This window comes from Pleurodeles waltl, chromosome 4_2, assembly GCF_031143425.1.
Source record: "Pleurodeles waltl isolate 20211129_DDA chromosome 4_2, aPleWal1.hap1.20221129, whole genome shotgun sequence".
NCBI classification, from domain to species: Eukaryota; Metazoa; Chordata; class Amphibia; order Caudata; family Salamandridae; genus Pleurodeles; species Pleurodeles waltl.
The window spans coordinates 968,343,753-968,366,360 of NC_090443.1; the positions used below are offsets into that span (position 1 = coordinate 968,343,753).

Below are 22,608 nucleotides of genomic sequence, written 5' to 3' on the forward strand. Positions count from 1 at the left end.
TTTAATTCTGAAAACAGAACTCGGCACACAGCATTGTACTTATTGGACTAAATCTCAGCTTTCAGACTAGGAGAACTTGGAAAAACAAATGAATACCCCTCTTCTCAACGGTTTTTCACAACAATAAATTAGTAATAATTACTAGTATTTAAAAGCCATAAGAACTGCAAGATAAAAAGAAAACATATTCAAGAACAATCCAACTTCGTTAACTGTTTCTTTTTCTTACATTATACAACGTTTCAAAAGCTTTTCTTTAAGAAAAGCCTACTGGACAAATAGTAAAGAGCAATGTTAATTTGATAGGCTGTCCAATTTGATCCGAGAGTTAAGAGAATACGAATTCTGTTAGGACGTTTTTCATATATTCACGTATGTTGGAATGCGAAGGAGTTGCAGTTATAACAGAACTAACTGAATTCAGCTACTAAAACTTAGGACATTCAAACAAAAGACGAAAATGTTGTTGGACTTGTTAAATATGCAAATTTTGCGACAGCGGCCCCGCCCATCCTGAGAGATGTCACGGCCAACCAAAAACACTTCTTTAGCGGGAAATGTAGATTTTCCTAGTAATTTATGAAGGAAAGTCTTAATTTTATTAAAGACACGGAGGCGAGTATTATGCAATAGTCTTTTCGTTATTTTTAATAGCAGCTCCAGTCAAGATCAACTGCAAGTCCCATAAGGCAAACAACGAGCAGCCAATGGGAAAACAAAAGTAGTTCATAGAAATGCACCAATCACAGTCGTATCCATGAAATAATACCCATCTTGACTGAGAACAGCCCTCTTTTCTTGTGCGAAACTCAATGAGAAGTAAACAATGGTATAATAATACAAAAAATACAAAGCGCCAAACAGAGCGAGAAAACTTCTTGTAAATAGAACAAAAGTCTCTGGAGGAAGACCAGCAGGTTTTGACGATCCGTCCCTTGATAGTCCTTGAAAGGAACCACCGGAGAGGACACCGTACATAAAGAATCTCTATGAAGAGGTTTGCTGTGTTGAAGTAGAAGCTAAAAGGGGGGGGGTAACAAAATCACAGAGTTAGAATTTGTAGCGGCGGGATAATACTCGCCTCTGTGTCTTTAATAAAATTAAGACTTTCCTTCATAAATTACTAGGAAAATCTATATTTTATGACTAGACCGGAGGCTCCTATTATGCAATTTTAAAGCTATTCAATCACATTTAAAGAGGCATGTTGAATTGGTTTACAATAAAATACTTTGAAGACATTATCATTAGACCAGTCAGCCGACCTGAGAATATCCTCTAAACGAGAACCCGCCCAAAAAGCTTTGGACGCCATGGCTCCTCTAGCTGAATGCGCTCCGAAAGCCGAGGTATCAATACCAGCTAAAGACATAATCCAGCGGACCCAGCGGGCCAAAGTAGGAGAAGACACAGGATTGTAAGGTTTCCTAAAGGAGATTAACAATTGGGTAGAAGAGGAGTTTCTCAGATCGGCTGTCCGTTGTTCATAAGCTTTTAAACATTGACCCACACAGAGTTTGGGATGATCGGGAAAAAAGGGGTAAAAAACTGAAGAGAGGTTAGTTTTGGTACGTCTCAATACATTAAACAGGACTCCGGAGGGGGTAAAATAGCGAGCGGCAACATCCAGAGCTCTAACATCGGATAACCGTTTGAAAGACACCAAACATAAAAGCATAGCCAGCTTAGATGACAACTGTTTTAAAGATAACAAAGAATTGGCAGGCCAAGAGACAAACAATTTTAGTACTGCATTAACATCCCATAAAGAACTGTATTTAGGTTTTGGCGGATTAGAAAATTTTATTCCCTTTAACAGACGGCAGACCAACGGGTGTTCACCAATAGGCTTTCCTTGAAAGTAATCGTGAGCAGAAGAAATCGCCGACCTATATAAATTAATAGTACGGAAGGACTTACCTTTACTGGCTTCCGACGCCAGAAAGTTGACCATCAAAGACACATACGCTGTAAAGGGATCAACTTGTCTCCCAAACACCAGCAACACCAGAGAGACCAAGCTGATCTATAAGCCTTCTTTGTCCCAGGAGCTGTAGCCCGGTCAATGAAGGCTGCAGCTTCTGCCGAAATAGAAAAGCTAGATCGGGATTCCCCGAAATTTTCCAAGCCGATAAGATCAGGGACTCTTGAAGAATTAGACTGTGACGGAGGCCTTGGTGATTGGTCAGGAGGTCTGGTAAGGAGGGTATCAGAATCGGGGATTCGACTGACAGTTCCAGGAGTGAAGGGAACCACACCTGGGAGTGCCAGTAAGGGACTATGAGGACTATAGAAGCTTGTTGACGTCTGACTTGTGCCAGTACTCTGGGAATCAAGATAAAAGGAGATCTGAGGGATATACAGGAACTGCGAAGGATCAGAAGAATTTCGGACTTTATGGATTTGATCTTTGATGACGGTAGAAGGAGAGTAGCTGATACGGAATCTACTAAAAAACCTAGAAACTCGATTTGTTGAACCGGATCCAAGGAAGGTTTTTCGTAATTTACGATAAAACCCAGATCCTCCAACAGAGTGCAAGCAAGACGAACTTGAGACAGTAGCAAGGTGCGACTCTGGCTCATGAACAAAATGTCGTCTAAGTAAATCACCAGGCAGATGCCTCGAGCTCTGAGAAAAGCCACCACTGGCTTAATTAGCTTTGTGAAGCACCACGGGGCGGAGGAAAGGCCGAAGGGAAGAGAGGTGAAACAAAAGTTCTGACCTGCCCAGTGGAATTGAAGAAACTTCTGCGAGGCGAGATGAATGGCGACCGAAAGGTAAGCATCCTGAAGATCCAATCTTACCAACCAATCTCCTAGTAGTAGAGTATCTCTGAGATGAAGAATGGTCTCCATACTTGAAATGCTGATAAAGAACAAACTGATTGAACTGTTTCAGATTGATGACTGGACGCATCTTTTTGTTCTTTTTCTGAACTAGAAAAACGGAGCTGAGGAAACCTGAAGAATCTAGTGAACAAGGAATAATCGCCTGTTTTTGCAAAAGAGACCGGACTTCTAACGAAATTAAATTTGTCATTTGATGCAAAAATTGAAGAGGGGGAGGAAAATTCTCTTGAAAAGGTTCGGAAAAGAGTTCTATACCATAACCTTGTACTGTGTTTAAAACCCAAGGATCTTTTGTAAGATCTTCCCATTTTGACAGACATTGAGCAATGCGACCCCCACCACAGGAGTAAAGGAAGTCTGACTTACCGAGTTGTGCAGCGTTCCTGGTGTTACGGCCTCCCTTAGCCCTGAAGCCTCTGATTCTTTGGGGATAGAATTGAGGCCTGTAGTCTTGATAGGTGTTCTGATAGGGACCACGGGAACCTTGGTTGGCGTAGGATCGGCCGACAAAGCGGTTCCTACCTCTGCCGGCCCTGGTGAAAACCCGAGAGGCAAACATCTTTTTTAATGATTGCTGCGCCTTGTCCAATGAGGAGAAGGTAGTCACATACTTGCTGAGCTCCTTGATGAACGAATCACCAAACAGCAAGCCTTCCACTTTTACACCCGGATCTGAACCAGCTAGGTTAGCCAGTTTTGGGTCCAGCTTGAGTAGGAGTCCTTTCCTCCGTGCGCCTCAAGGGACCCGCAATGTCCAAAAGTTTATCTTGGCACGTGGACCAAGCTTTATCTACCCCTTTACGGGGGTCTTTGCCATATCTAGTAAAAAACGTAAGGAGTGAAGAGTCAATCGCTGGTGTCGCTGTTATTTTAGAAGACAAAGCAGGGCGGGGACACTCTGATTTCAATTTCGCCCGGACCTGTTTATCCAGGGGGGTTTGGAGTCTGGCAGTGACGTAGTCCGCCACATGATCTGAGGGGACCCACTCTGTGGAATTTGGGTGTTGAATATCACAAGGGTCAAACATAGGAACCCCCTCTGAATCAAGAATAGTGGTGGACCCTGAAGAATGTTTGGCTTTTTTGAGTGGAGGAGGGGAGAACCACTCTCCAACGTCTTTGTCGGAACTATCCGCATCCGAGTCAGGGTCGTTCATTTCGTCATCTGTGTCCAAAATGTTTGTTATTTTAATAGGGGACGAAATGTGTTGAGTTTTGACCATGCATTTCTGTACAGACTTAGCTATTAACCCCTCCTTGCTAGGAGGCCCTTGAGGAACCACATCCTCCGCCATGCGTGAAACACTGTCACTTCCAGTTAGCGTCGCTTTTGCATTTTTTGAAGGGATTTGACGCTTTCTGCTTTCCCCCGCAGAATGGGCCAGCATGGTCTTGGACACAATATTTACCACAGAGTTCTCTCAATTTTTTGAAAGTATTTGCCAAGAGGCAGCCATAGCCTGATCCACAGAAGTCTGAATAAAATCATTTAAATGCTCCTTCAGGACGTCTTCCTCCTCCTCATGAGATAATTGTGACTGAGTACTGTCCATGGTAATGGCTGAGCTGAACACACTTAGTATGGGCAGGCAAGGGTTAACCCTCTCTCAAAGAGAGGAAAAAGAGATGTCCGGCTCTGCCTACGGGCGGGGATTATTGAGAAAACTGAGCCAGGAGCTCGGGAAGCAAACAGTGAGGAGACCGGCTTCAAAGGGCGAGCACTAAAACCGGAGCGCAGCAGGAGAGTTCCGACCTCGAGCCGAGGTAAGCACGAGTGTCTTTTCAACATGCAAAGGCTGAAAAAGCCTACGTGCGCTGAAGAGAGACAAACGGTCAAAGTGACCGTTACCGAACCGCGCGCGACGCCAGCACAAATAAATGAATGCGGCTGACGAGCCGACAACAGGCACCAATAAACATGTGACACATGGAAACACCGAGCGTATGTAGGTAACGCGCTACTATATTAATTAAAGAAGAAGCAAAATAATACTTATCTTGACTGAGGAGCAGCAAGAAAAGAGAGTTGTTCTCAGTCAAGATGGGTATTATTTCATGGATACGACTGTGATTGGTGCATTTCTAGGAACTACTTTTGTTTTCCCATTGGCTGCTCGTTGTTTGCCTTATGGGACTTGTAGTTGATCTTGACTGGAGCTGCTATTAAAACTAAAGAAAAGACTATTGCATAATAGGAGTCTACGGTCTTGTCTTAAAATGGTTCGCGTTTGATTACAGCCTCCGTTATGTGCCCTTTCTGCCTCAAAGCAGACTCTACAGGGAGCCCCAGTGACAGCCTGCGGTGCTGCATCCTTTTACTGCTGACTGCACGGATGTTTGCAAGTTTGTTACTCAGCCGCGGTCTCCCCTCGCAGACTCAGCTTTTTCACCTGGACTGTAACCTATTAACACGATGGGCGCCTGAGAAAAACAAACGACCCTGCTGTTGTATGATGCTCCCCAGAGATAAGAATATGACGGGTGAGATTTACACTTTGCTCTGGGTTAGCGTCACAACGCTAACCGGCACCAAAAGGGCAGATTTACAAGTTCCTACCGTCGCCTAGCTACGTCTTAACGTTATTAATTTTTTAGGTCGAGCATAGGCAACGCGCATGCGCTATCTCTCGCCTTGCTTTAATTAGTCTGTGGGCGTTATGCCAGTCCATAGACTTGTGATTGGCTTGTTAATTTGTCACTCTGGTAAGCTTTGTTTCTATTTGTTTCTGCCATGCATTTGTCATGCCCCCTTTTATGTTTATCCGTACCCCAGTGCAGCGGCCAAGGACAATCTCTTTACAGTGGTTATCTTTACTATGTGTTTTATGGAACTTTTTTTTGCTTGTTTTTGCAGTCGCACTGCAGCGACCACCGACTAACTTCCTATGGTTGCAAACAAACATCCTACAGATGAGTATTAGGACTGTATACCACTATCCAATAACTCCAGCTAACTTGTAGCAAAATCGCTAGAGGTCGTAGTTACTTACTGTGCATGATTTGGGAGATTTCTTTGCCAGACTATTGTGTATTGCAAGAAAACCGGCGGCCCACACAAGAAAGATGTGTCAGGCCATTCGAGTCGCAAGTACAAAATGACATACTACACGCCTGTGCACTATGGTGATCGCCTGTACGGTATTTAAAAAGACCGTCCATGAATTCAGCCTAATTTTTGATGTCCGTTATTAATATTTTTGTTTCAGTACTTCTGGGTTGCACAAGAAATAAACCCACCACTAAACAATACATATTCTAGCAGCCCTCTGGGAGTGAGAAGAGCTTGTAGTTTGTAAAATGATGTAAGATTGGTGCAGCTCAGCCAATCCTATAACGCTGCACAAATTCCAAACTGCTCATTGGCTGTAGAGTTCCCCACGCGCTGCTGCAGCTGATAAATACTGTTTTAGGTGAAGTGGCTAAGCTCGAACTTGGCAATGACAGCCCGTCTGGGCCGAATAGGATGTGCTGTTGCTAACCGCAATTGTGAATTTTAATACAGGATCCAGAGCCTCCTATTATGCTATTTTTTCTTGTATTTATTTAAATAGCTGCCAAGATAAAAACTATAACTCCCAGCATTCCAAGCTGGAGAACTACAAAACGTTGTCTGTCATAAAGGTAAAACGACTAATCACATGAAGGTCCAAATATAAATGACTTGACTGGGAGCAACAAGTCCTCTTTTCTTGCTGATCAAGTCCAAATTAGTATTACCTTTTTACCACTGTTCATTATAATTGTGCATTTTGTATTGTATCACTGACATTTATATGTATTTTCAGTTTGTGGTTATTAATCTATTTTTATCAATCTTCCACTTTGAGCACAATACTTTTGAGCGGTGCGCATTCGGTTGACAGAGTGCGCTGCGCTCAGTGCTCTTCGCCTCGTTTAGAAGGTTCCTTAACATTTGCTGCGCTCTATCGTCTTCTGCATCAGCGCTTGCCTGTGAGGATTTTTCTCCTCTTATTGCCTGACCGCGTTCCTCCCGACCGTTTGTAATTGCCTTGTTTTCCTGCTCGACGACCTCTGACTCTGCGTTTTCCCTCGCTGACAACAGCCTCTATCAGGCTGTTTTCTGGATTATTCCTAAACACGCCTTGTTCGTGTGTCCCATCCTCTGGACCACCGCTTTCCCTTTGGATTGATTTAACCTGTTCGGTTCAGTTAATTTTTTCCTCTGACATTCTCTTTAACTATGTGGTGCCCTCATCCTTATTATTAATAATTATATGTCTCATTAAATATGGACATTTTTATCTGAGGAAGAAGAGGCTCAGGTCTTTAAAGATAATTTGGATACATTTATTAAAGATTCTGTACAGAAGGCTGTGTCAAATTCAATGTCTGATTTTTCTAAGACATTAGAGGCTTCCATGAGAAAATTATTGGCCAAGGATACCTCAGTTACTAGTTCAAAAAAAGGCCAAAAAACAGGTGGCTCACAATTCGGTTTCACCTAATGACTCTCCTTTTCTACAATCCTTTTCTGAGCCTGGCACTTCTGGTAAACAAAAGTTTCCTATTGAAATAACCCAGTTAGGAGACACAGATGATGATATGGGTGATTCCGACAATGATAAGGATGATCCAGACATATTGATCTGGTCAGGGCCTGTGGAGAAGAGGCGTAAAACTTATTTTAATGAACTGGGAGAGTCACCAAAGGCAAATATTAATAATACTGACACAATTCTTGATTTTTCGGGTAAAACGATGTTTACACTTCTCCATCACGCAAACTCCAGAGTGGTCTCCTTATGAGCACGTAGCCACGTATGTCTGGAATAAATTAAGACAGCCTCTTGACAAATTGTCACACAGCAGACTACGTTCTGAGGAGCATATTTGTACTCTGTTTGCGCCAAATGTGTATCTTTTTTTATGCACAAACCTAACTCCATATTTATATTTTGACGCTAGACACGTCTAACGTCACAATATCGGCGTTAGCACCATTTTTTGGATGCGTAAACCTACCTTGCGTCAATGAGATGCAAGGTAGGCGTTCACTTCCAAAAAATGGTGCTGTCCCCATAGCGCCATATTTATCCCCCATCTAAAAAGATGCATGGGTGGGAGGAGGGACTCAATAATGGTGCAAAGCTTACTTTGCAGCATTATTTAACGCCTGGGTCAGACCAGGCGTTAGGGGACCTGTGGACCCATTCCCATAGCTAAACTTCTTGGAATGGGTTCACAGGTGTCCTCCTCAAGCCCAGGAACACCACCACCCCCCCACCACAGGGACCCCATCCCAGGTAAGTAGGGTAAGTATTGGTAAGTATTTTAAGTTGTTTTTTTAAAGTGCCATTGGGGGCCCTAATTTGGGGTCCCCGCATGGCACAGGGTGCAGTGGCCATCCCCAAGGGACACTTTTCCCCTGTGCTGGCCATTAGGTTGGTGGGCATGGCTCCTGTCTTTCCTAAGACAGGAGTCATGTTTTTGGTGGTTGTGCGCATGGAAATGGCTCTAGTCTGGTTAGAGGTATTGTTTTGCCTCTAATCAAACTAGCGTCATTTTCTGACGTATACAGGCCCGTATTTATACTTTTTGACGCTAATCTGCGCTAACGCAGTTTACATCAAAAAAATTAGCGCCGGCTAACGCCATTCTGAAGCGCCATGCTGGCGCCATATTTATAGAATGGCGTTAGCCGGCGTTAGCCGACCGGCGCTGCCTGGTGTGCGTGAAAAAAACCACGTACACCAGGCAGCGCCGATGTAGGGGAAAATGGCGTATGGGCGTCTAAAAATGGTGCAAGTCAGGTCGAGGCAAAAAAATCGTCTTAACCCGATTTGCGCCATTTTTTTACGACGCCCATCCCCCATCAACATGACTCCTGTCTTAGCAAAGACAGGAGTCATGCCCCCTTGCCCAATAGCCATGCCCAGGGGACTTCTGTCCCCTGGGCATGGTCATTGGGCATAGTGGCATGTAGGGGGGCACAAATCAGGCCCCCCTATGCCACAAATTTTTTTTTTTTTAAATACTTACCCCAACTTACCTTTTCTTCCCTGGGATGGGTCCCTTCATCCTTGGGTGTCCTCCTGGGGTGGTCAAGGGTGGCAGGGGGTGTCCCTGGGGGCAGGGGAGGGCACCTCTGGGCTCCTTCAGAGCCCACAGGTCCCTTAACGCCTGCCCTGACCCAGGCGTTAAAAAGAGGCGCAAATGCGGGTTTTTTTGCCCCGCCCACTCCCGGGCGTCATTTTTGCCCGGGAGTATAAATACCACGCACATGCCTCTGAGTCATTTTTTAAGACGGGAACGCCTCCCTTGCATATCATTAACGCAAGGGAGGTGTTCACGCCAAAAAATGACGCTAACTCCATGAACTTTGGCGCTAGACGCGTCTAACGCCAAAGTATAAATATGGAGTTTTGCGTCGAATTTGCGTCGAAAAAAACAACGCAAATTCGGCGCAAACGGAGTATAAATATGCCCCACAATCCCCTCCTTCCCTACCACCACCCCCACCCGGCTAGTGTCTTCTTGGGCTGGTTCCCCCTTGGAGGACATTCTCAGATCAGCTGATTGGTCAAATTACAATGTGTTTAGAGTATTTTATTGCAAACCTCTTGACAATGTTTCTTCAACTGTGATTAATTTGCTTTAAATAAGCATAATAAGAGCCTCCGGTCTTGATATAAAATGTAGATTTTCTTAGTCATTTATGAAGGAAAGTCTTAATTTTATTAAAGACACAGAGGCAAGTATTATCCCACCACAATGTTTTCAACCTCTTGTTTTTTTTCCCACCCTGACAGCGGCTCCGACTCCTTCTCAACCTTCCTCACTCATAATTCTGCTGTCAGTTCTTCTGGATTCAGATATGTTGACGGTCCTTCTCCAAACCTTCTTGGGAATCCAGTTGCTTCCGTTCCTCCAGACTAGTTACCGTTTCCTGGATTTATGAGCGTTTGTCATAAGCTTCTTTCATTTATCATGGCCCTAACTATTTTGTTGTCTATTTTGCCTTTATTTCATACTTATTAACTTCTCTAGCAAGAAAAGAGGGCTGTTCGCAGTCAAGTGACGTCATTATACTTGATAGATCATTCTGATTGGTTGTCAAATACGTACTATGTTTTGTTTCCTATTGGCTTGTAACCTTCAGCACATGGGATTTGTAGTTTATTTATTTATTTTTGACTGCTGCTATTAAATTCTAGCAAGAAAAGTAAAGCATAATGGTTGCCTACTTGTCTTTAGTAAAATTAAGACTTATTTCAGAAATTACTAGGAAAATCTACATTATCACAAAAAATATTTAAACCAAATTCAGAGATAGTGATTTCTCCTATCTGATTAAGAGTGTCCCTAATATATGTACAAAACTTCAAAGAACTTTATCTGCTTTCAATTATTTTTATACACCTATATGCAAGATTACCAAGAAATTATAAAGTCTCAGGAGGGTTATAATATCTTTTTAACGTGATGTAAATTAACAAAAAGGTCTGCAAGCAAAATAGTGCTCTGTGAGTGGTCATGTGGTGCAAGTGATGCAAGCTACAACCAAAATTCCCAACAAAAAGTGTGATCAATTAAAAATGGTGAATGACAAGAAATGCCAAAATGTCAATTTGTGAATCAATCCAAAGGAGCGTGTATGGATAATGTTCAAATTCATTCAATGCTCCCTTGTAGCCAATATGATTCCAAGAAGTCTTTTTGCCATGGACTTTCAAAAACGTTTCGACCCTTTGGGTGTTTACGGGTCAGCATCAGGGCATGAAAATTCAGTGCACACAGTAGATCCTAGGGCAGGTATTCAGCAGCAAGCATACAGAAAAACAGGGAGTCATTCCAATGCTTGTAAAGTTATGGACAAGTTTGGAGTACCTTGGATGTGAATTTCAAATAGTAATCCTGCCCAACAGTAAAATTAGCCAAAAGCAAGAGTCAGGTGAATGGGCCTCTACCACAATAGGTAAATGTCAAATAATGATTCCCATCAGTTTGAGGTAGAAGAAGCAAGGCTAATCCACCAGGAACACCATTCTGAATGAAGATAAACTGTGGTCAAAGTAATATGGGTATATATTTTATCTCTGAACGGAATGATTCAAATTGGGGACCAGGGGTCGAACGAGTGACAATTAGCGCCCCCAAAAATCTGGCTGGTAGAGCTACTGCAGTGTGGAGTTAATGCACTTCAGCCATGGATGTGTTTCCCAGCTGGTGTGCTGCTTTTGCCCTTCCCCTCTTGCTATGTGGTTCTTTTCCTGATGTCTTCTGTTTTTTTCCAGGGGAGAGTGACTTTGTAGAGGGACGGTTGAATGTAGGTTTTAACCTGGAAACAAGGTAATGGGATGAGATGTGGCCTAGCAGCTACAGATGCCAACTTCAGAAGTGGTAAAAAGGATCAATAAATCACCTAGGCCCATATTTATACTTTTTGACGCAAACCAGCGCCAGCGCAGGTTTGCGTCAAAAACTTTACCGCCGGCTAACTCCATTCCAATGCGCCAGCCGGGTGCCTTATTTATGGAATGATGTTAGCCGGCGCTGCGGCCTGGTTAGCGTCAAAATAAATTACTCTAACCGGGCAGCGCAGGCGTAGGGAAGAATGGGGGTTGTGCGTCAAAGAATGGTGCAAGTCAGGTTAGAGTCATAAATCTTGGCTATAACCTGACTTGGGCCATTTTTTGACGCACAACCCCCATGGAAATGACTCCTGTATTAGCAAAGACAGGAGTCATGCCCCCCTGCCCAATGGCCATGCCCAGGGGACCCCTGTCCCCTGGGCATGGCCTTGGGCTCAGTGGCATGTAGAGGGGCCCAAGATAGCCCCCCCATGCCACTTAAAAAAAAACAAAGGATTACTTACCTCTACTTACCTGCACTTACCCAGGATGGGTTCCCCCATTAATGGGTATCCTCCAGGCGTGGGCGAGGGTGGCAGGGAGTGTCCCTGTGTGCAGGGAATGGCACCTGTTGACTGCTTCCATGGTCGGAGACCATGGATATGAGCCCAAAGGTCCCTTAACGCCTGCCCTGTCCCAGGTGTTAAAAAACAGCGCAAATCAGGCTGGGTGCCATTTTTTGATGCCCGCTCCCTCCTTTGCGTCAAAATGACGCGGGAGTATGAATAAGGCGCACATGCCTTAATGTCAATTTTTGCACGGGAACGCCTATCTTGCATGTCACTAGCGCAAGGTAGGTTTTCACGTTCAAAAAGTGACTAATACTCCATAAATTTGGCGTTGGACAGGTCCAGCGCTAAAGTATAAATATGAAGTTAACTTTGCGCCAGATTTGCATCAAAAATCGGGCGCAAACAGAGTATAAATATGCCCCTTAGTGCCAGATTTATGGAGCCTTGCGCTGTTCCAACTCCACATTAGCGTCATTTTTTACACTAATGTGGCATTGGAAGGGGAAAAACGCTGTGCCATATTTACAAAGTGGCGCATTGCTAGCATTGTGCCACTTTGTAACCCCTTGCGCCACATTATTCCTGTGCCAGGCATAATGTACACAAGGGGGATGTTCCGATGTTGGGGGGCTGTAAAAATTCCGCAAATAAATCTATGGCATTCCTTTGTGCCACTTTTATCAGCATTTTTTAACGTCTGCTAAGTGCCGCGTTAAAACGAAGCTCCCATTGATTAAAAAGGGCCTCTGGGTGCTTTGCAGGGTTAGCGTCATAATTTATTATGCTAATCCTGCAAAGCGCCGGACTAGTGTAAAAAACGATGACGCTAGTCACCGTAACTACTGCCATGGTGCGCCGTAATGTAAACACGGCGCTACCATGGTGGCGTTAGGGGGTGCTAAGGGGTGCAAGAAAAGTGGCTCTGCATTAATTGCAGCGCCACTTTTCATAAATATGCCCCTTAATTTGCCCATGCATAAAATGTGCAAAAATGTGCCATGCCTGATTCTCATTTAAAGTGCTCTGATGCCTCAGGCCACGTTTCTGCTATATAAAACTGCCAAAAAAGTCTTGATTGGCTTCCAGAGCTCTCCTCTATTTTTGTAGCTGCCTCTTGAAGGGCATAGATTTTTTCTGGTACGATCTTGCCCGCTTGTGCCCCTGCTTTTGTGGGTTTTTTTTGCCCTGCAGTACTCCATTGTATACTCCTATGGTGTGGTGCAGGTCTGTACCCTGACAACAAACTCCACGCAAATTTCTGGGACATTATAACCCTGCGGAGATTTTATAATTTCTTGGTAATCTTGCGTCATTTAATCATCCTCGGTTTACAAATCGATTTATTTCATGCCAGTTGATTTATTGTGAAATTTTTATGTTTAACTAGTTCGTTGTGCTGAACTTGTTTCAGTGTATTTATGTTCTTAGCTCTGAAAACAGAACTGCGCACTAGAAGAACTTGGAAAAACAAACTGATACCTCTCTTCTCAACGGTTTTTCACAACAAATTAGTAATAATTACTGGTATATAAAAACCATAAGAACTGCATTACAAAAAGAAAACATTTTCAAGAACTGTCCAACTTCATTAACTGTTTTTTTTTCTTACATTATACAACGTTTGAAAAGCTTTTGTTTTAAGAAAAGCGTACTGGACAAATAGTAAAGAGCAATGTTAGTTTAAGGGGTTGTCCAATTTTATCCGTGAGTTAAGAGACTACGGCCCGTATTTATACTCCGTTTGCGCCGAATTATCGTCGATTTTTTCGACGCAAATTCGGCGCAAAACGAACGCCATATTTATACTTTGGCGTTAGACGCGTCTAGCGCCAAAGTATGGGCAAATAGCGTCATTTTTTGGCGTGAACGCCTTCCTTGCGTTAATGAGATGCAAGGAAGGCGTTCCCGTCTAAAAAAATGACGGCGACGCAAATGCGTTGTATTTATACTCCCGGGCAAAAATCACGCCCGGGAGTTGGCGGGTCAAAAAACCCCGCATTTGCGCCACTTTTTAACGCCTGGGTCAGGGTAGGCGTTAAGGGGCCTGTGGGCTTAAAATGAGCCCACAGGTGCCCTCCCCTGCCCCCAGGGACCCCCCCTGCCACCCCTGCCCACCCCAGGAGGACACCCAAGGATGGAGGGACCCACCCCAGGGACATTCAGGTAAGTTCAGGTAAGTATACATTTTTATATTTTTTAATTTTTTGGGGTGGCATAGGGGGGCCTTATTTGTGCCCCCCTACATGCCACTATGCCCAATGACCATGCCCAGGGGACATAAGTCCCCTGGGCATGGCCATTGGGCAAGGGGGCATGACTCCTGTCTTTACTAAGACAGGAGTCATTTAAATGGCGTCTGGGCGTCGAAAATAATGGCGCAAATCGGGTTGAGGCGATTTTTTTGCCTCAACCTGACTTGCCCCATTTTAAGACGCCCTAACGCCATTTTCCCCCTACGCCGGCGCTGCCTGGTCTACGTGGTTTTTTTCCACGCACACCAGGCAGCGCCGGTCTGCTAGCGCCGGCTAACGCCATTCCATAAATACGGCGCCCGCATGGCGCTTCAGAATGGCGTTAGACGGCGCTAAATATTTTGACGCTAAACTGCGTTAGCGCAGTTTAGCGTCAAAAAGTATAAATATGGGCCTACGAATTCTCTTAGGACGTTTTTCATATATTCACGTATGTTGGAATGCGAAGGAGTTGCAGTTATAACATATAACAGAATTAACTGAATTCAGCGACTAAAACTTAGGACATTCAAACAAAAGACGAAAATGTTGTTGGACTTGTTAAATATGCAAATTTTACGACTGTGGCCCCGCCCGTCCTGAGAGATGTCACGGCCAACCAGAAACACTTCATTAGCGGGAAATGGTTCGCGTTTGATTACAGCCTTCGTTATGTGCCCTTTCTGCCTCAAAGCAGACTCTACAGGGACCCCCAGTGACAGCCTGCGGTACTGCATCCTTTTACTGCTGACTGCACGGATGTTTGCAAGTTTGTTACTCAGCCGCGGTCTCCCCTCCCGGACTCAGCTCTCTCACCTGGACTGTAACCTATTAACACGATGGGCGCCTGAGAAAAACGAATGACCTTGCTGTTGTATGATGCTCCCCAGAGACAAGAATATGACGGTGAGATTTACACTTTGCGCTGGGTTAGTGTCACAACGCTAACCAGCACCAAAAGGGCAGATTTACAAGTTCCTACCTTCGCCTAGCTACCTCTTAACGTTATTAATTTTATGGCAAGACCGGAGGCTCCTATTATGCGTTTCTTTTCTTACTTTAATCAAATAGCAGCAGTCAAGAAACATACTACGATTCCCAGAAGGCCAAACAACAACAGCCAATGGGAATCAAAAAGTAGTCATAACAGTGTACACCAATCACATGCATACTAGGGTATTATGACATCACTTGACTGCGAACAGCCCTGTTTTCTTGCTGCTCGTAGTCAAGATAAGTACCCTTTTATCTTTCTCCACACAATTTGACAGTGTTTTAATGTTGTGTCATTATTATTATTGACCTTTATTTATTTTATACTCGCGCTTTGCAAACGTGTTTGCTTTAACTTTATTTCTTTAGTTATATAGACGGCAGGTTGCCGCATTTCTCGAGCGCTTCTCGGCTCGCGCGCTCGAATTTTAACCGTTTTCCTAGCGCGCGGCGCCCCGCGCGCTCTCCTGCCATGTACCCGGTTCTTTCCTCAGGCGGCAGTTAGCCTGCTCGCGCTTGAGGAAACACTGGGCGCTCTGCCAAGCTCTATTCCCCTGAGGCCTAGCAGCTATTTTTAGACGCGCTGCTTATCGCGCCTCGCAGCAAATTGCAGGCTTTCGTTTATAAAATACCTGCTCGATTTTCTTTTGGCTTCACAGTCCTTCTTCCTCCCTCGTTTGCCTCGCAGCTGTTTTTTCAGCTCGGCAACGCCCACAAAACGTCCTCTTCCCTAATTTTAACCCCTCTCTGCCCAGTTTCATTAACATCATGAATTCAGATAATTCCCCCTCACATCATGATGTTGAGGATATTAGGCAAGAACTCTCTGCCTTCATCAAATCCTCTGTCCATCAGGCAGTATCCTCCTCTATACAAAAAATGTCTAAAAACCTAGAACATTCATTTTCTGATATGATTTCTAGGACTATGTCGGCCCAGGCTGCGGGGGAATGCAGTCAGCGCCTTTCTCCCAGTAAAAATCCTAAAAAATCCAAAAAATTGGCGCAAAAGAGAAGTGAGGTCTCCTCACATGTGGCAGAGGACGCGGTTCCGTTCCTCAAAAGGCTCCCACCAAGGAGTATAAAAATGTGGACATTGGGAAATCAAATTTAAAACATAAATCTAAAGCAAAGAAGATTATTTCTCCCTTGATTATTTCACCCATCCCTGATACGGATGACGATTTGTCGGATTTGGACTCTGATTCCAGTGTCTCGAACGACGCAGACGATGGTACTTTTTCTCCCCCGCCCCCCCAAGAAGGCCAACTTATCCTCCCTTCAAATCTCCACGCTCCTGGACCCTGAGGGTTTCCCGATGTTTGACCCTTCCAATATACTTCACCCCAACTCCACTGAGTGGGTTCCCGCAGACCATGTTGCACAATATGTCTCAGCAAAAATTAATTGCCCCTTGGACAAACAAACCAGGGCGAAATTAAAATCAGAGTGTCCCCGCCCCTCCCTGTCCCGTAATCTATCTGCTACTCCCTCTATTGACCAACCTCTCTTAACATTTTTTACAAAAATGGGCAAGGATCCACGCAAAGGGGTGGATAAAGCGTGGGCCTCTTGCCAAGATAAATTGCTGGATGTTATGGGGCCCCTAACCCGTATTTTTGACATTGCGGAGGCGGCCAGAATCGATGGTTCCTTCATTGATCCTGAGGAGCTTACTTTATGGGTCCAAAGTACCTTTTGCCTTTTAGGTAATGCGAATTCCGCCCTTACGCATGAAAGGCGCAAGGGTCTCCTCTTGAAACTTGACTCTAAGTTAGTCAACTTGGCGACTGTCAAATCCAACTCTCAGACAGATGGTGCACTGTTTGGAGAGTCCTTCATCAAAGAGCTAAGCAAGTATGTAACAACTTTTACTTCACTGGACAAGGCTCAACAATCGATGAAAAATATGTTTTCACCGCGTGTTTTTGCAAGGGCTGGCAGAGGAAGGAACTGCTTTGCCGGCCGTGCATACCACAATCAAGGTTCCAGAGGATATCATAACGCGTCCTACCAGGAATATATATACCGCAGTTTTATCCCCAAAGAAGCAGGGGCTTCCGTTCCAGAGGCTTCAGGAACTCCAGACCCTCTTCCGAACCAAGTAAGTCATATTTTTTCTTCCATTCCCATAGGAGGGCGTCTCTGTTTTTTCCTACCAAAGTGGTCAGAAATCACGGCGGACCCGTGGATTCTCAACACTATTCAGGGTTATTCCATAGAACTTTACACAAGTCCTATTCAGACTCAGTTACCCCCTCTCCCTCGTTTTTCCTCAGACATGGCTTCTCTCATAACTTCGGAAGTGCAATCTCTATTGCAAAAACAAGCAATTGTTCCTATCCTTCCCGATCCAACAGGTTTTACCACCTCAATTTTTCTGGTTCAAAAGAAAAACAAAAAGGTGCGCCCTGTGGTAAACCTCAAGTATTTCAACCATTTTGTGGTCTACCATCATTTCAAAATGGAAACTATTCTCCATCTCAGAGATACTCTTCTTCAACAGGATTGGATGGTTCGATTGGATCTTCAAGATGCGTATCTAGTAGACCCAATCCATTCTCATTTCAGGAAGTGTCTCCAATTTCAGTGGTCAAACCAGTTTTTTCATTTTACCTCTCTACCCTTCGGTCTCTCATCAGCCCCATGGTGTTTCACCAAACTCATGAAACCTGTGGTAGCTTTTCTCAGGCGCAAGGCGTCAGACTCATCATCTATCTCGACTATATTTTAATAATGATTCAGTCTCCACAGTCCCTCCTGTCTTATCTATCTCTCACGCATTCCCTGCTATCGGACCTAGGTTTCATCATAAACAGAGAAAAATCCATTCTAATTCCCTCTCAAGTTATAGAATTCTTATGATTCCAAATAATTTCAATTTCGGCCACTCTGAGGCTTCCCTCTGCAAAGATCAAGACCATAAAGTCGGAAATTCTGCAAGTCCTTCGCAGTTCTCAGATCTCACTGAGAACGTTAGAGCGAATTGTGGGTCTACTCTCCTCTTCAATTCAAGCCATATTCCCAGGTCCTCTCCATTACAGAGCCCCTCAAAGGTTAAAAAATTGTCACTTAAGGAAGGGTCTCTCGTACGCAGATATCATTCCACTGGACGTCGATTCTCGCACAGAGCTTCAATGGCGGATAGACCATTTAGATGCTTGGAACGGAAGGACTATCTTTGCATCAGCCCCAGATATAGTATTAGAATCAGATGCAAGCCAATCAGGATGGGGGGCCCGATGTGGACCAATCTCGACTGGAGGCACATGGTCGTCAGAGGAGTCCAAAATGCATATCAACTGTTTAGAGATGCTTGCCGGCTCCTTTGCAATCAGAAGCCTTGCAAAAACCAGAGTGCGCTGTGCCATTCTCCTCAGAATGGACAACATCCCTGCCGTTCGTTATATCAATCATCTTGGAGGCACAAAATCCAAACCTCTGACGGAATTAGCCAAGGGGTTTTGGGAATTCTGCCTTTTAAACCACATTTCGGTTCATGCAGAATATCTTCCGGGGTCTATCAATTCTGTGGCAGATTGGCACTCTTGTCATCTGTGAGATTCAAGCGACTGGAAACTCCACATTTCAATTTTCCAGACCATACAAAACAAATGGGGTCCCCTAGCAATAGACCTTTTTGCCTCACGCCTCAATTCCCAGCTTCCCCAATTTTACAGCTGGCGTCCAGATCCATTGGCCTTAGCATCAGATGCTTTCTTACAGGACTGGTCCCCTTCCCTCAATTATGCATTTCCCCCTTTCCTCATGATCTGCAGGGTGCTGGCCCATCTCAGGCGCCAACAAGCCACTTTAATTCTCATAACCCCCTTCAGGCAGTCACGAACTTGGCTCCCAGCTCTTTTAGAACTATCAATAGACTTCCCGGTTCTGATTCCTTCCTTCCCGAATCTATTGCTCGACCCTCTAGGACGCTCTCACCCTCTTATACTGGACAATGTGCTAACCCTCTCTGCATGGAAAGTCTCAGGCAATCCCAATCTCTACCGAGCATTTCGGCAGAAGCTTCCCAATATATCTCACAGTCTTGGGCCCCAGGTACAAAAAAGGCTTATTCATCAGCCTGGTCTATTTGGCACAGCTGGTGTTTGGGAAAACAAATTGATTTCTTTTCAGCAGATTTGATTTTTATTCTCAATTTTTTAGCAGCCGAAGCCAGTAAAGGCAAAGCCTTTCGTACTATCAGCCTATATAGATCAGCTATTTCTGCCAATCATTCCCTAGTTAATGGGAAACCTGTTGGAGAACATCCTTTGATCTGCCGCTTACTAAAGGGAGTAAAGTTTTCTAATCCTCCTTTACCTAAATACAGTCGGTTATGGGATGTTACCATTGTTTTAAAATGTCTATTGTCATGGCCTGATAATCTCATGCTTTCTCTAAAGATGTTATCTGCAAAGTTAACCATGTTATTGTGCCTTGTCTCTATAAAACGTCTTGTAGATGTTAAAGCTCTAGATATTTCTAACCGTCAATTTACACCTTCTGGGGTTTTGTTTACTGTGGTTCGTCGAACTAAAACCAATTTATCCTCAGTTTTTTATCCTGATTTTCCTGACTATCCGAAACTATGTGTGGGACAATGTTTGAAAGCGTATGAATTGAAGACTGCAGATTTAAGATCCTCTTCTCATTCCCAATTACTAATCTCATTTAGGAAACCTCACTCTCCCGTTTCGGCAGCTACCCTGGCCCGGTGGGTTCGTTGGTTGATGTCTTTGGCGGGCATAGATACCTCTATGTTTGGAGCTCACTCTTCCAGAGAGGCAATGGCTTCTAAAGCGTTCTGGACAGGCTCCCGTTTAGAAGATATTCTTAAATCTGCAGACTGGTCTAATGACAACGTATTCAAAGTTTTTTATTGTAAACCTATTGATAAGGTTTCTCTGAATATAACTAATATACTTTAAACTCGCATAATAGGAGCCTCCGGTCTTGCCATAAAATGTAGATTTTCCTAGTACTATGACGGAAAGTCTTCATTTTATTAAAGACACGGAGGCAAGTATTATCCCTCCACTTTCATTAACTTTGTTTTCTTTCCCTCCCTTTCTTCTAGTGCCATTGGCCATCACTCAACCTTCCACTTAAGTCTCCTCCTTCTGATTGGGTTTCTACTCTGCAAGCTTCCATGGCTCCGCTCAAAGCCGGACTTCCCACAGGAGTCATCTACCAGGATCTGTCTTGGTTACCTTGGATTTTGAACTATTGTCCTGATGTTTTGTCTTTTATTATGGCAATCTTCATTTTGTTCTCTATATTTCCATTGTTTGATTCTAATTGACTTTCTCGCAAGAAAAGAGGGCTGTTCGCAGTCAAGTGATGTCATAATACCCTAGTATGCATGTGATTGGTGTACACTGTTATGACTACTTTTTGATTCCCATTGGCTGTTGTTGTTTGGCCTTCTGGGAATCGTAGTATGTTTCTTGACTGCTGCTATTTGATTAAAGTAAGAAAAGAAACGCATAATACTCGCCTCCGTGTCTTTAATAAAATTAAGACTTTCCGTCATAGTACTAGGAAAATCAAAAAATTTTAGGTCGAGCATAGGCAACGCGTATGTGCTATCTCTCGCCTTGCTTTAATTAGTCTGTGGGCGTTATGCCAGTCCATAGACTTGTGATTGGCTTGTTAATTTGTCACTCTGGTAAGCTTTGTTTCTATGTGTTTCTGGCATGCATTTGTCATGCCCCCTTTTATGTTTATCCGTACCCCAGCGCAGCGGCCAAGGACAATCTCTTTACAGCAGTTATCCTTACTATGTGTTTTATGGAACTTTTTTTTGCTTGTTTTTGCAGTCCCACTGCAGTGACCACCGACTTACTTCCTATGGTTGCAAACAAACATCCTACAGATGAGTATTAGGACTGTATACCACTATCCAATAACTCCAGCTAACTCTTAGCAAAATCGCTAGAGGTCGTAGTTACTTACTGTGCATGTTTTGGGAGATTTGTTTGCCAGACTATTGTGTATTGCAAGAAAACCTGCGGCGCACACAAGAAAGATGTGTCAGGCCAATCGACATACTACATGCCTGTGCACTACGGTGATCGCCTGTACGGTATTTACACAGACCGTCCATGAATTCAGCCTAATTTTTGATCTCCGTTATTAATATTTTAGTTTCAGTACTTCTGGGTTACACAGGAAATAAACCCACCACTAAACAATACATATTCTAGCAGCCCTCTGGGAGTGAGAAGAGCTTGTAGTTTGTAAAATGATGTAAGATTGGTGCAGCTCAGCCAATCCTATAACGCTGCACAAATTCCAAACTGCTCATTGGCTGTAGAGTTCCCCACGCGCTTCTGCAGCTGATAAATACTGTTTTAGGTGAAGTGGCTAAGCTCGAACTTGGCAATGACAGCCCGTCTGGGCCGAATAGGATGTGCTGTTGCTAACCGCAATTGTGAATTTTATTACAGGATCCAGAGCCTCCTATTATGCTATTTTTTCTTGTATTTATTTCAATAGCAGCCAAGATAAAAACTATAACTCCCAGCATTCCAAGCTGGAGAACTACAAAAAGTTGTCTGTCATAAAGGTAAAACGTCTAATCACATGAAGGTCCAAATATAAATGACTTGACTGGGAGCAACAAGTCCTCTTTTCTTGCTGCTCAAATCCAAATTAGTATTACCTTTTTACCACTGTTCATTATAATTGTGCATTTTGTATTGTATCACTGACATTTATATGTATTTTACTGTAATTTATTCAGTTTGTGGTTATTAATCTATTTTTATCAATCTTCCACTTTGAGCACAATACTTTTGAGCGGAGCGCAGTCGGTTGACAGAGTGCGCTGCGCTCAGTGTTCTTCGTCTCGTTTAGAAGGTTCCTTAACATTTGCTGCGCTCTATCATCTTCTGCATCAGTGCTTGCCTGTGAGGATTTTTCTCCTCTTATTGCCTGACCGCGTTCCTCCCGACCGTTTGTAATTGCCTTGTTTTCCTGCTCGACGACCTCTGACTCGGCGTTTTCCCTCGCTGACAACAGCCTCTATCAGGCTGTTTTCTGGATTATTTCTAAACACGCCTTGTTCGTGTGTCCCATCCTCTGGACCACCTCTTTTCCTTTGTTTGGATTGATTTACCTGTTTGGTTCAGTTAATTTTTTTCTCTGACATTCTCTTGAACTATTTGGTGCCCTCATCCTTATTATTAATAATTATATGTCTTATTAAATATGGACATTTCTTCTGAGGAAGAAGAGGCTCAGGTCTTTAAAGATAATTTGGATACATTTATTAAAGATTCTGTACAGAAGGCTGTGTCAAATTCAATGTCTGATTTTTCTAAGACATTAGAGGCTTCCATGAGAAAATTATTGGCCAAGGATACCTCAGTTACTAGTTAAAAAAACAGGTGGCTCACAATTCGGTTTCACCTAATGACTCTCCTTTTCTACAATCCTTTTCTGAGCCTGGCACTTCTGGTAAACAAAAGTTTCCTATTGAAATAACCCAGTTATGAGACACAGATGATGATATGGGTGATTCCGACAATGATAAGGATGATCCAGACATATTGATCTGGTCAGGGCCTGTGGAGAAGAGGCGTAATACTTATTTTAATGAACTGGGAGAGTCACCAAAGGCAAATATTAATAATACTGACACA

The 22,608-nt window shown here is 43.7% G+C and overlaps 1 non-coding gene across 1 annotated transcript; it reads right to left on the reverse strand.

The window, feature by feature from the left end:
- Window positions 1–244: 244 nt before the first annotated feature.
- Window positions 245–301, reverse strand: LOC138294337 (U7 small nuclear RNA). The gene has a single exon (XR_011203354.1). It is a non-coding gene; the product is annotated as a U7 small nuclear RNA (small nuclear RNA).
- Window positions 302–22,608: the final 22,307 nt, after the last annotated feature.